Source organism: Salminus brasiliensis, chromosome 13, assembly GCF_030463535.1.
Source record: "Salminus brasiliensis chromosome 13, fSalBra1.hap2, whole genome shotgun sequence".
NCBI lineage: Eukaryota > Metazoa > Chordata > Actinopteri > Characiformes > Bryconidae > Salminus > Salminus brasiliensis.
The window spans coordinates 15,757,541-15,771,330 of record NC_132890.1 but is presented as its reverse complement, the minus strand read 5'-3'; the positions used below and the strand labels follow the sequence as shown (position 1 = coordinate 15,771,330).

General features: G+C 46.5%; 9 non-coding genes across 9 annotated transcripts; all 9 read left to right on the top strand.

Moving 5' to 3' along the window:
- The first annotated feature begins 876 nt into the window (after positions 1 to 876).
- Positions 877 to 995, top strand: LOC140576299 (5S ribosomal RNA). The gene has a single exon (XR_011981519.1). It is a non-coding gene; the product is annotated as a 5S ribosomal RNA (ribosomal RNA).
- A 1,391-nt stretch (positions 996 to 2,386) lies between these two features.
- Positions 2,387 to 2,505, top strand: LOC140576298 (5S ribosomal RNA). Its single transcript, XR_011981518.1, has one exon. It is a non-coding gene; the product is annotated as a 5S ribosomal RNA (ribosomal RNA).
- A 1,390-nt stretch (positions 2,506 to 3,895) lies between these two features.
- Positions 3,896 to 4,014, top strand: LOC140576297 (5S ribosomal RNA). Its single transcript, XR_011981517.1, has one exon. It is a non-coding gene; the product is annotated as a 5S ribosomal RNA (ribosomal RNA).
- Positions 4,015 to 5,403: 1,389 nt separating this feature from the next.
- On the top strand, positions 5,404 to 5,522 carry LOC140576296 (5S ribosomal RNA). The gene has a single exon (XR_011981516.1). It is a non-coding gene; the product is annotated as a 5S ribosomal RNA (ribosomal RNA).
- A 1,390-nt stretch (positions 5,523 to 6,912) lies between these two features.
- Positions 6,913 to 7,031, top strand: LOC140576295 (5S ribosomal RNA). The gene has a single exon (XR_011981515.1). It is a non-coding gene; the product is annotated as a 5S ribosomal RNA (ribosomal RNA).
- A 1,389-nt stretch (positions 7,032 to 8,420) lies between these two features.
- On the top strand, positions 8,421 to 8,539 carry LOC140576294 (5S ribosomal RNA). The gene has a single exon (XR_011981514.1). It is a non-coding gene; the product is annotated as a 5S ribosomal RNA (ribosomal RNA).
- Positions 8,540 to 9,929: 1,390 nt separating this feature from the next.
- LOC140576293 (5S ribosomal RNA) lies at positions 9,930 to 10,048 on the top strand. Its single transcript, XR_011981513.1, has one exon. It is a non-coding gene; the product is annotated as a 5S ribosomal RNA (ribosomal RNA).
- A 1,389-nt stretch (positions 10,049 to 11,437) lies between these two features.
- Positions 11,438 to 11,556, top strand: LOC140576290 (5S ribosomal RNA). The gene has a single exon (XR_011981511.1). It is a non-coding gene; the product is annotated as a 5S ribosomal RNA (ribosomal RNA).
- A 1,390-nt stretch (positions 11,557 to 12,946) lies between these two features.
- On the top strand, positions 12,947 to 13,065 carry LOC140576289 (5S ribosomal RNA). Its single transcript, XR_011981510.1, has one exon. It is a non-coding gene; the product is annotated as a 5S ribosomal RNA (ribosomal RNA).
- Positions 13,066 to 13,790: the final 725 nt, after the last annotated feature.

Genomic DNA, 13,790 nt, shown 5'->3' with positions numbered 1-13,790 from the left:
ATCACTTACTTAGGTCACATTAAAGCAACACATCACGAAAGGGAGTGAGCCGTGGGGCAATAACAGCACCGTTTCGTCACAGCCGTGATGTTTATTTCACCGTTACACGCAACCTCAAGTCATGGGCCGCCATTCATGGGTCCCCGTTCTCGTTTCGGGGGGCTGATTTCCAGTTGTATTGAGTTTTTTTAAAATTCTCCTCCCAGACCTGCCTGCATCTACAACAGTTGTTCTTTTGTCCCCCTAAAGCTTCACAGAGCTCTTTGAACTTGACATGGCGACGCCACTTCCCTAAGTCAAAAGGCTGGCTGGCCCACTCAGCCCGAGCCTGCTTCACCGGCATCCCTGCGACTCGCAACTCACCTCAGAGCGATGCTTCGCCCGGCGTGCTAGCGTGAGCTTTTTTCTTTTTTTTTTTTTGCCCGGCTTCCATATTGGTAGGAAGTAGCCTCTGCATTTATCCCGTATTCCTGTTGTACCTTAGTATGTGGAATTTAGGGGTGTAAATAAAAGGAGCCAAGACAGTTGAGAAAGATTTGTGATTTTGTAATTGTCCCGTTTCACAAGCCCATTCGACTCATGTGGCTTATGTGACTTTTATGTTGACAAGGCCGAGTCTGGCGGCCGGCGTTAGCCTTTGTTGCTGAATGTTCAAGTGTCAGCCAAAAGAGCAAGTTTTGTTGTTTTATTTTTTTTGTGAAAAGAGAAGGAGGACAGGAGAGAGCAATGAAATGTGTGATTGGTTTGAATGAGCTTGGTGGGGTTGCTTTGGAAGTAAGAAAGGAGGGCGAGTAAATGTGTGTCCCCTGTAGTGTGGAAAAGGCAGCCGTCTTTTGCCGCATGCTTATAAATAGGCTGAGTGGAAGCAGTGCTTTCGCTTACGGCCATACCACCCTGAGCACGCCCGATCTCGTCTGATCTCGGAAGCTAAGCAGGGTCGGGCCTGGTTAGTACTTGGATGGGAGACCGCCTGGGAATACCAGGTGCTGTAAGCTTTTGCCATCCTCAAGCACTTACATGCACATTCTTTCACTTGCTTTTCTTACTTTTACTCCATCTTACTTTACGCTTTCACAAATCTACAACGCATTACCCTTTCTTTTACATGTACGTCCTTGTGTTACATTTCATACGGTCTTTGGAGTCTTCAGAGTCGAAACATTTCAGCGTCAGATGCCGTTTAAGCCCACCTGCATGGCCTGCCATGGGATGGAAACCAATCAGTTGTAGTTTGGCTTAATTATAGCCAGTTGCTCTCAAAACAAAACACTGGAAAATATTCAACAAGAACTCTGTGGAGGGAATGCTGTGGATAAAAGTAACCCAAACCTGCCAGTAGGGGTCAGTGTACGTTTGAGGAAACTGACAACATGGGGGGGAAAGTCTGTTACAGGATGTCAACGCAGAGCAGAACTACAACCAATCACAATTACAGCTCATGGGTGGGACAAGCCCAATATTTGCTGTTAAAAACAAACAAACAAACAAAAAAACACCTGCTGATTTAGATCACTTACTTAGGTCACATTAAAGCAACACATCACGAAAGGGAGTGAGCCGTGGGGCAATAACAGCACCGTTTCGTCACAGCCGTGATGTTTATTTCACCGTTACACGCAACCTCAAGTCATGGGCCGCCATTCATGGGTCCCCGTTCTCGTTTCGGGGGGCTGATTTCCAGTTGTATTGAGTTTTTTTAAAATTCTCCTCCCAGACCTGCCTGCATCTACAACAGTTGTTCTTTTGTCCCCCTAAAGCTTCACAGAGCTCTTTGAACTTGACATGGCGACGCCACTTCCCTAAGTCAAAAGGCTGGCTGGCCCACTCAGCCCGAGCCTGCTTCACCGGCATCCCTGCGACTCGCAACTCACCTCAGAGCGATGCTTCGCCCGGCGTGCTAGCGTGAGCTTTTTTCTTTTTCTTTTTTTTTGCCCGGCTTCCATATTGGTAGGAAGTAGCCTCTGCATTTATCCCGTATTCCTGTTGTACCTTAGTATGTGGAATTTAGGGGTGTAAATAAAAGGAGCCAAGACAGTTGAGAAAGATTTGTGATTTTGTAATTGTCCCGTTTCACAAGCCCATTCGACTCATGTGGCTTATGTGACTTTTATGTTGACAAGGCCGAGTCTGGCGGCCGGCGTTAGCCTTTGTTGCTGAATGTTCAAGTGTCAGCCAAAAGAGCAAGTTTTGTTGTTTTATTTTTTTTGTGAAAAGAGAAGGAGGACAGGAGAGAGCAATGAAATGTGTGATTGGTTTGAATGAGCTTGGTGGGGTTGCTTTGGAAGTAAGAAAGGAGGGCGAGTAAATGTGTGTCCCCTGTAGTGTGGAAAAGGCAGCCGTCTTTTGCCGCATGCTTATAAATAGGCTGAGTGGAAGCAGCGCTCTCGCTTACGGCCATACCACCCTGAGCACGCCCGATCTCGTCTGATCTCGGAAGCTAAGCAGGGTCGGGCCTGGTTAGTACTTGGATGGGAGACCGCCTGGGAATACCAGGTGCTGTAAGCTTTTGCCATCCTCAAGCACTTACATGCACATTCTTTCACTTGCTTTTCTTACTTTTACTCCATCTTACTTTACGCTTTCACAAATCTACAACGCATTACCCTTTCTTTTACATGTACGTCCTTGTGTTACATTTCATACGGTCTTTGGAGTCTTCAGAGTCGAAACATTTCAGCGTCAGATGCCGTTTAAGCCCACCTGCATGGCCTGCCATGGGATGGAAACCAATCAGTTGTAGTTTGGCTTAATTATAGCCAGTTGCTCTCAAAACAAAACACTGGAAAATATTCAACAAGAACTCTGTGGAGGGAATGCTGTGGATAAAAGTAACCCAAGCCTGCCAGTAGGGGTCAGTGTACGTTTGAGGAAACTGACAACATGGGGGGGAAAGTCTGTTACAGGATGTCAACGCAGAGCAGAACTACAACCAATCACAATTACAGCTCATGGGTGGGACAAGCCCAATATTTGCTGTTAAAAACAAACAAACAAACAAAAAAACACCTGCTAATTTAGATCACTTACTTAGGTCACATTAAAGCAACACATCACGAAAGGGAGTGAGCCGTGGGGCAATAACAGCACCGTTTCGTCACAGCCGTGATGTTTATTTCACCGTTACACGCAACCTCAAGTCATGGGCCGCCATTCATGGGTCCCCGTTCTCGTTTCGGGGGGCTGATTTCCAGTTGTATTGAGTTTTTTTTAAATTCTCCTCCCAGACCTGCCTGCATCTACAACAGTTGTTCTTTTGTCCCCCTAAAGCTTCACAGAGCTCTTTGAACTTGACATGGCGACGCCACTTCCCTAAGTCAAAAGGCTGGCTGGCCCACTCAGCCCGAGCCTGCTTCACCGGCATCCCTGCGACTCGCAACTCACCTCAGAGCGATGCTTCGCCCGGCGTGCTAGCGTGAGCTTTTTTCTTTTCTTTTTTTTTGCCCGGCTTCCATATTGGTAGGAAGTAGCCTCTGCATTTATCCCGTATTCCTGTTGTACCTTAGTATGTGGAATTTAGGGGTGTAAATAAAAGGAGCCAAGACAGTTGAGAAAGATTTGTGATTTTGTAATTGTCCCGTTTCACAAGCCCATTCGACTCATGTGGCTTATGTGACTTTTATGTTGACAAGGCCGAGTCTGGCGGCCGGCGTTAGCCTTTGTTGCTGAATGTTCAAGTGTCAGCCAAAAGAGCAAGTTTTGTTGTTTTATTTTTTTTGTGAAAAGAGAAGGAGGACAGGAGAGAGCAATGAAATGTGTGATTGGTTTGAATGAGCTTGGTGGGGTTGCTTTGGAAGTAAGAAAGGAGGGCGAGTAAATGTGTGTCCCCTGTAGTGTGGAAAAGGCAGCCGTCTTTTGCCGCATGCTTATAAATAGGCTGAGTGGAAGCAGCGCTCTCGCTTACGGCCATACCACCCTGAGCACGCCCGATCTCGTCTGATCTCGGAAGCTAAGCAGGGTCGGGCCTGGTTAGTACTTGGATGGGAGACCGCCTGGGAATACCAGGTGCTGTAAGCTTTTGCCATCCTCAAGCACTTACATGCACATTCTTTCACTTGCTTTTCTTACTTTTACTCCATCTTACTTTACGCTTTCACAAATCTACAACGCATTACCCTTTCTTTTACATGTACGTCCTTGTGTTACATTTCATACGGTCTTTGGAGTCTTCAGAGTCGAAACATTTCAGCGTCAGATGCCGTTTAAGCCCACCTGCATGGCCTGCCATGGGATGGAAACCAATCAGTTGTAGTTTGGCTTAATTATAGCCAGTTGCTCTCAAAACAAAACACTGGAAAATATTCAACAAGAACTCTGTGGAGGGAATGCTGTGGATAAAAGTAACCCAAGCCTGCCAGTAGGGGTCAGTGTACGTTTGAGGAAACTGACAACATGGGGGGGAAAGTCTGTTACAGGATGTCAACGCAGAGCAGAACTACAACCAATCACAATTACAGCTCATGGGTGGGACAAGCCCAATATTTGCTGTTAAAAACAAACAAACAAACAAAAAAACACCTGCTAATTTAGATCACTTACTTAGGTCACATTAAAGCAACACATCACGAAAGGGAGTGAGCCGTGGGGCAATAACAGCACCGTTTCGTCACAGCCGTGATGTTTATTTCACCGTTACACGCAACCTCAAGTCATGGGCCGCCATTCATGGGTCCCCGTTCTCGTTTCGGGGGGCTGATTTCCAGTTGTATTGAGTTTTTTTAAAATTCTCCTCCCAGACCTGCCTGCATCTACAACAGTTGTTCTTTTGTCCCCCTAAAGCTTCACAGAGCTCTTTGAACTTGACATGGCGACGCCACTTCCCTAAGTCAAAAGGCTGGCTGGCCCACTCAGCCCGAGCCTGCTTCACCGGCATCCCTGCGACTCGCAACTCACCTCAGAGCGATGCTTCGCCCGGCGTGCTAGCGTGAGCTTTTTTCTTTTTTTTTTTTTGCCCGGCTTCCATATTGGTAGGAAGTAGCCTCTGCATTTATCCCGTATTCCTGTTGTACCTTAGTATGTGGAATTTAGGGGTGTAAATAAAAGGAGCCAAGACAGTTGAGAAAGATTTGTGATTTTGTAATTGTCCCGTTTCACAAGCCCATTCGACTCATGTGGCTTATGTGACTTTTATGTTGACAAGGCCGAGTCTGGCGGCCGGCGTTAGCCTTTGTTGCTGAATGTTCAAGTGTCAGCCAAAAGAGCAAGTTTTGTTGTTTTATTTTTTTTGTGAAAAGAGAAGGAGGACAGGAGAGAGCAATGAAATGTGTGATTGGTTTGAATGAGCTTGGTGGGGTTGCTTTGGAAGTAAGAAAGGAGGGCGAGTAAATGTGTGTCCCCTGTAGTGTGGAAAAGGCAGCCGTCTTTTGCCGCGTGCTTATAAATAGGCTGAGTGGAAGCAGTGCTCTCGCTTACGGCCATACCACCCTGAGCACGCCCGATCTCGTCTGATCTCGGAAGCTAAGCAGGGTCGGGCCTGGTTAGTACTTGGATGGGAGACCGCCTGGGAATACCAGGTGCTGTAAGCTTTTGCCATCCTCAAGCACTTACATGCACATTCTTTCACTTGCTTTTCTTACTTTTACTCCATCTTACTTTACGCTTTCACAAATCTACAACGCATTACCCTTTCTTTTACATGTACGTCCTTGTGTTACATTTCATACGGTCTTTGGAGTCTTCAGAGTCGAAACATTTCAGCGTCAGATGCCGTTTAAGCCCACCTGCATGGCCTGCCATGGGATGGAAACCAATCAGTTGTAGTTTGGCTTAATTATAGCCAGTTGCTCTCAAAACAAAACACTGGAAAATATTCAACAAGAACTCTGTGGAGGGAATGCTGTGGATAAAAGTAACCCAAGCCTGCCAGTAGGGGTCAGTGTACGTTTGAGGAAACTGACAACATGGGGGGGAAAGTCTGTTACAGGATGTCAACGCAGAGCAGAACTACAACCAATCACAATTACAGCTCATGGGTGGGACAAGCCCAATATTTGCTGTTAAAAACAAACAAACAAACAAAAAAACACCTGCTAATTTAGATCACTTACTTAGGTCACATTAAAGCAACACATCACGAAAGGGAGTGAGCCGTGGGGCAATAACAGCACCGTTTCGTCACAGCCGTGATGTTTATTTCACCGTTACACGCAACCTCAAGTCATGGGCCGCCATTCATGGGTCCCCGTTCTCGTTTCGGGGGGCTGATTTCCAGTTGTATTGAGTTTTTTTTAAATTCTCCTCCCAGACCTGCCTGCATCTACAACAGTTGTTCTTTTGTCCCCCTAAAGCTTCACAGAGCTCTTTGAACTTGACATGGCGACGCCACTTCCCTAAGTCAAAAGGCTGGCTGGCCCACTCAGCCCGAGCCTGCTTCACCGGCATCCCTGCGACTCGCAACTCACCTCAGAGCGATGCTTCGCCCGGCGTGCTAGCGTGAGCTTTTTTCTTTTCTTTTTTTTTGCCCGGCTTCCATATTGGTAGGAAGTAGCCTCTGCATTTATCCCGTATTCCTGTTGTACCTTAGTATGTGGAATTTAGGGGTGTAAATAAAAGGAGCCAAGACAGTTGAGAAAGATTTGTGATTTTGTAATTGTCCCGTTTCACAAGCCCATTCGACTCATGTGGCTTATGTGACTTTTATGTTGACAAGGCCGAGTCTGGCGGCCGGCGTTAGCCTTTGTTGCTGAATGTTCAAGTGTCAGCCAAAAGAGCAAGTTTTGTTGTTTTATTTTTTTTGTGAAAAGAGAAGGAGGACAGGAGAGAGCAATGAAATGTGTGATTGGTTTGAATGAGCTTGGTGGGGTTGCTTTGGAAGTAAGAAAGGAGGGCGAGTAAATGTGTGTCCCCTGTAGTGTGGAAAAGGCAGCCGTCTTTTGCCGCATGCTTATAAATAGGCTGAGTGGAAGCAGCGCTCTCGCTTACGGCCATACCACCCTGAGCACGCCCGATCTCGTCTGATCTCGGAAGCTAAGCAGGGTCGGGCCTGGTTAGTACTTGGATGGGAGACCGCCTGGGAATACCAGGTGCTGTAAGCTTTTGCCATCCTCAAGCACTTACATGCACATTCTTTCACTTGCTTTTCTTACTTTTACTCCATCTTACTTTACGCTTTCACAAATCTACAACGCATTACCCTTTCTTTTACATGTACGTCCTTGTGTTACATTTCATACGGTCTTTGGAGTCTTCAGAGTCGAAACATTTCAGCGTCAGATGCCGTTTAAGCCCACCTGCATGGCCTGCCATGGGATGGAAACCAATCAGTTGTAGTTTGGCTTAATTATAGCCAGTTGCTCTCAAAACAAAACACTGGAAAATATTCAACAAGAACTCTGTGGAGGGAATGCTGTGGATAAAAGTAACCCAAGCCTGCCAGTAGGGGTCAGTGTACGTTTGAGGAAACTGACAACATGGGGGGGAAAGTCTGTTACAGGATGTCAACGCAGAGCAGAACTACAACCAATCACAATTACAGCTCATGGGTGGGACAAGCCCAATATTTGCTGTTAAAAACAAACAAACAAACAAAAAAACACCTGCTAATTTAGATCACTTACTTAGGTCACATTAAAGCAACACATCACGAAAGGGAGTGAGCCGTGGGGCAATAACAGCACCGTTTCGTCACAGCCGTGATGTTTATTTCACCGTTACACGCAACCTCAAGTCATGGGCCGCCATTCATGGGTCCCCGTTCTCGTTTCGGGGGGCTGATTTCCAGTTGTATTGAGTTTTTTTAAAATTCTCCTCCCAGACCTGCCTGCATCTACAACAGTTGTTCTTTTGTCCCCCTAAAGCTTCACAGAGCTCTTTGAACTTGACATGGCGACGCCACTTCCCTAAGTCAAAAGGCTGGCTGGCCCACTCAGCCCGAGCCTGCTTCACCGGCATCCCTGCGACTCGCAACTCACCTCAGAGCGATGCTTCGCCCGGCGTGCTAGCGTGAGCTTTTTTCTTTTTTTTTTTTTGCCCGGCTTCCATATTGGTAGGAAGTAGCCTCTGCATTTATCCCGTATTCCTGTTGTACCTTAGTATGTGGAATTTAGGGGTGTAAATAAAAGGAGCCAAGACAGTTGAGAAAGATTTGTGATTTTGTAATTGTCCCGTTTCACAAGCCCATTCGACTCATGTGGCTTATGTGACTTTTATGTTGACAAGGCCGAGTCTGGCGGCCGGCGTTAGCCTTTGTTGCTGAATGTTCAAGTGTCAGCCAAAAGAGCAAGTTTTGTTGTTTTATTTTTTTTGTGAAAAGAGAAGGAGGACAGGAGAGAGCAATGAAATGTGTGATTGGTTTGAATGAGCTTGGTGGGGTTGCTTTGGAAGTAAGAAAGGAGGGCGAGTAAATGTGTGTCCCCTGTAGTGTGGAAAAGGCAGCCGTCTTTTGCCGCGTGCTTATAAATAGGCTGAGTGGAAGCAGTGCTCTCGCTTACGGCCATACCACCCTGAGCACGCCCGATCTCGTCTGATCTCGGAAGCTAAGCAGGGTCGGGCCTGGTTAGTACTTGGATGGGAGACCGCCTGGGAATACCAGGTGCTGTAAGCTTTTGCCATCCTCAAGCACTTACATGCACATTCTTTCACTTGCTTTTCTTACTTTTACTCCATCTTACTTTACGCTTTCACAAATCTACAACGCATTACCCTTTCTTTTACATGTACGTCCTTGTGTTACATTTCATACGGTCTTTGGAGTCTTCAGAGTCGAAACATTTCAGCGTCAGATGCCGTTTAAGCCCACCTGCATGGCCTGCCATGGGATGGAAACCAATCAGTTGTAGTTTGGCTTAATTATAGCCAGTTGCTCTCAAAACAAAACACTGGAAAATATTCAACAAGAACTCTGTGGAGGGAATGCTGTGGATAAAAGTAACCCAAGCCTGCCAGTAGGGGTCAGTGTACGTTTGAGGAAACTGACAACATGGGGGGGAAAGTCTGTTACAGGATGTCAACGCAGAGCAGAACTACAACCAATCACAATTACAGCTCATGGGTGGGACAAGCCCAATATTTGCTGTTAAAAACAAACAAACAAACAAAAAAACACCTGCTAATTTAGATCACTTACTTAGGTCACATTAAAGCAACACATCACGAAAGGGAGTGAGCCGTGGGGCAATAACAGCACCGTTTCGTCACAGCCGTGATGTTTATTTCACCGTTACACGCAACCTCAAGTCATGGGCCGCCATTCATGGGTCCCCGTTCTCGTTTCGGGGGGCTGATTTCCAGTTGTATTGAGTTTTTTTTAAATTCTCCTCCCAGACCTGCCTGCATCTACAACAGTTGTTCTTTTGTCCCCCTAAAGCTTCACAGAGCTCTTTGAACTTGACATGGCGACGCCACTTCCCTAAGTCAAAAGGCTGGCTGGCCCACTCAGCCCGAGCCTGCTTCACCGGCATCCCTGCGACTCGCAACTCACCTCAGAGCGATGCTTCGCCCGGCGTGCTAGCGTGAGCTTTTTTCTTTTCTTTTTTTTTGCCCGGCTTCCATATTGGTAGGAAGTAGCCTCTGCATTTATCCCGTATTCCTGTTGTACCTTAGTATGTGGAATTTAGGGGTGTAAATAAAAGGAGCCAAGACAGTTGAGAAAGATTTGTGATTTTGTAATTGTCCCGTTTCACAAGCCCATTCGACTCATGTGGCTTATGTGACTTTTATGTTGACAAGGCCGAGTCTGGCGGCCGGCGTTAGCCTTTGTTGCTGAATGTTCAAGTGTCAGCCAAAAGAGCAAGTTTTGTTGTTTTATTTTTTTTGTGAAAAGAGAAGGAGGACAGGAGAGAGCAATGAAATGTGTGATTGGTTTGAATGAGCTTGGTGGGGTTGCTTTGGAAGTAAGAAAGGAGGGCGAGTAAATGTGTGTCCCCTGTAGTGTGGAAAAGGCAGCCGTCTTTTGCCGCATGCTTATAAATAGGCTGAGTGGAAGCAGCGCTCTCGCTTACGGCCATACCACCCTGAGCACGCCCGATCTCGTCTGATCTCGGAAGCTAAGCAGGGTCGGGCCTGGTTAGTACTTGGATGGGAGACCGCCTGGGAATACCAGGTGCTGTAAGCTTTTGCCATCCTCAAGCACTTACATGCACATTCTTTCACTTGCTTTTCTTACTTTTACTCCATCTTACTTTACGCTTTCACAAATCTACAACGCATTACCCTTTCTTTTACATGTACGTCCTTGTGTTACATTTCATACGGTCTTTGGAGTCTTCAGAGTCGAAACATTTCAGCGTCAGATGCCGTTTAAGCCCACCTGCATGGCCTGCCATGGGATGGAAACCAATCAGTTGTAGTTTGGCTTAATTATAGCCAGTTGCTCTCAAAACAAAACACTGGAAAATATTCAACAAGAACTCTGTGGAGGGAATGCTGTGGATAAAAGTAACCCAAGCCTGCCAGTAGGGGTCAGTGTACGTTTGAGGAAACTGACAACATGGGGGGGAAAGTCTGTTACAGGATGTCAACGCAGAGCAGAACTACAACCAATCACAATTACAGCTCATGGGTGGGACAAGCCCAATATTTGCTGTTAAAAACAAACAAACAAACAAAAAAACACCTGCTAATTTAGATCACTTACTTAGGTCACATTAAAGCAACACATCACGAAAGGGAGTGAGCCGTGGGGCAATAACAGCACCGTTTCGTCACAGCCGTGATGTTTATTTCACCGTTACACGCAACCTCAAGTCATGGGCCGCCATTCATGGGTCCCCGTTCTCGTTTCGGGGGGCTGATTTCCAGTTGTATTGAGTTTTTTTAAAATTCTCCTCCCAGACCTGCCTGCATCTACAACAGTTGTTCTTTTGTCCCCCTAAAGCTTCACAGAGCTCTTTGAACTTGACATGGCGACGCCACTTCCCTAAGTCAAAAGGCTGGCTGGCCCACTCAGCCCGAGCCTGCTTCACCGGCATCCCTGCGACTCGCAACTCACCTCAGAGCGATGCTTCGCCCGGCGTGCTAGCGTGAGCTTTTTTCTTTTTTTTTTTTTGCCCGGCTTCCATATTGGTAGGAAGTAGCCTCTGCATTTATCCCGTATTCCTGTTGTACCTTAGTATGTGGAATTTAGGGGTGTAAATAAAAGGAGCCAAGACAGTTGAGAAAGATTTGTGATTTTGTAATTGTCCCGTTTCACAAGCCCATTCGACTCATGTGGCTTATGTGACTTTTATGTTGACAAGGCCGAGTCTGGCGGCCGGCGTTAGCCTTTGTTGCTGAATGTTCAAGTGTCAGCCAAAAGAGCAAGTTTTGTTGTTTTATTTTTTTTGTGAAAAGAGAAGGAGGACAGGAGAGAGCAATGAAATGTGTGATTGGTTTGAATGAGCTTGGTGGGGTTGCTTTGGAAGTAAGAAAGGAGGGCGAGTAAATGTGTGTCCCCTGTAGTGTGGAAAAGGCAGCCGTCTTTTGCCGCGTGCTTATAAATAGGCTGAGTGGAAGCAGTGCTCTCGCTTACGGCCATACCACCCTGAGCACGCCCGATCTCGTCTGATCTCGGAAGCTAAGCAGGGTCGGGCCTGGTTAGTACTTGGATGGGAGACCGCCTGGGAATACCAGGTGCTGTAAGCTTTTGCCATCCTCAAGCACTTACATGCACATTCTTTCACTTGCTTTTCTTACTTTTACTCCATCTTACTTTACGCTTTCACAAATCTACAACGCATTACCCTTTCTTTTACATGTACGTCCTTGTGTTACATTTCATACGGTCTTTGGAGTCTTCAGAGTCGAAACATTTCAGCGTCAGATGCCGTTTAAGCCCACCTGCATGGCCTGCCATGGGATGGAAACCAATCAGTTGTAGTTTGGCTTAATTATAGCCAGTTGCTCTCAAAACAAAACACTGGAAAATATTCAACAAGAACTCTGTGGAGGGAATGCTGTGGATAAAAGTAACCCAAGCCTGCCAGTAGGGGTCAGTGTACGTTTGAGGAAACTGACAACATGGGGGGGAAAGTCTGTTACAGGATGTCAACGCAGAGCAGAACTACAACCAATCACAATTACAGCTCATGGGTGGGACAAGCCCAATATTTGCTGTTAAAAACAAACAAACAAACAAAAAAACACCTGCTAATTTAGATCACTTACTTAGGTCACATTAAAGCAACACATCACGAAAGGGAGTGAGCCGTGGGGCAATAACAGCACCGTTTCGTCACAGCCGTGATGTTTATTTCACCGTTACACGCAACCTCAAGTCATGGGCCGCCATTCATGGGTCCCCGTTCTCGTTTCGGGGGGCTGATTTCCAGTTGTATTGAGTTTTTTTTAAATTCTCCTCCCAGACCTGCCTGCATCTACAACAGTTGTTCTTTTGTCCCCCTAAAGCTTCACAGAGCTCTTTGAACTTGACATGGCGACGCCACTTCCCTAAGTCAAAAGGCTGGCTGGCCCACTCAGCCCGAGCCTGCTTCACCGGCATCCCTGCGACTCGCAACTCACCTCAGAGCGATGCTTCGCCCGGCGTGCTAGCGTGAGCTTTTTTCTTTTCTTTTTTTTTGCCCGGCTTCCATATTGGTAGGAAGTAGCCTCTGCATTTATCCCGTATTCCTGTTGTACCTTAGTATGTGGAATTTAGGGGTGTAAATAAAAGGAGCCAAGACAGTTGAGAAAGATTTGTGATTTTGTAATTGTCCCGTTTCACAAGCCCATTCGACTCATGTGGCTTATGTGACTTTTATGTTGACAAGGCCGAGTCTGGCGGCCGGCGTTAGCCTTTGTTGCTGAATGTTCAAGTGTCAGCCAAAAGAGCAAGTTTTGTTGTTTTATTTTTTTTGTGAAAAGAGAAGGAGGACAGGAGAGAGCAATGAAATGTGTGATTGGTTTGAATGAGCTTGGTGGGGTTGCTTTGGAAGTAAGAAAGGAGGGCGAGTAAATGTGTGTCCCCTGTAGTGTGGAAAAGGCAGCCGTCTTTTGCCGCATGCTTATAAATAGGCTGAGTGGAAGCAGCGCTCTCGCTTACGGCCATACCACCCTGAGCACGCCCGATCTCGTCTGATCTCGGAAGCTAAGCAGGGTCGGGCCTGGTTAGTACTTGGATGGGAGACCGCCTGGGAATACCAGGTGCTGTAAGCTTTTGCCATCCTCAAGCACTTACATGCACATTCTTTCACTTGCTTTTCTTACTTTTACTCCATCTTACTTTACGCTTTCACAAATCTACAACGCATTACCCTTTCTTTTACATGTACGTCCTTGTGTTACATTTCATACGGTCTTTGGAGTCTTCAGAGTCGAAACATTTCAGCGTCAGATGCCGTTTAAGCCCACCTGCATGGCCTGCCATGGGATGGAAACCAATCAGTTGTAGTTTGGCTTAATTATAGCCAGTTGCTCTCAAAACAAAACACTGGAAAATATTCAACAAGAACTCTGTGGAGGGAATGCTGTGGATAAAAGTAACCCAAGCCTGCCAGTAGGGGTCAGTGTACGTTTGAGGAAACTGACAACATGGGGGGGAAAGTCTGTTACAGGATGTCAACGCAGAGCAGAACTACAACCAATCACAATTACAGCTCATGGGTGGGACAAGCCCAATATTTGCTGTTAAAAACAAACAAACAAACAAAAAAACACCTGCTAATTTAGATCACTTACTTAGGTCACATTAAAGCAACACATCACGAAAGGGAGTGAGCCGTGGGGCAATAACAGCACCGTTTCGTCACAGCCGTGATGTTTATTTCACCGTTACACGCAACCTCAAGTCATGGGCCGCCATTCATGGGTCCCCGTTCTCGTTTCGGGGGGCTGATTTCCAGTTGTATTGAGTTTTTTTAAAATTCTCCTCCCAGACCTGC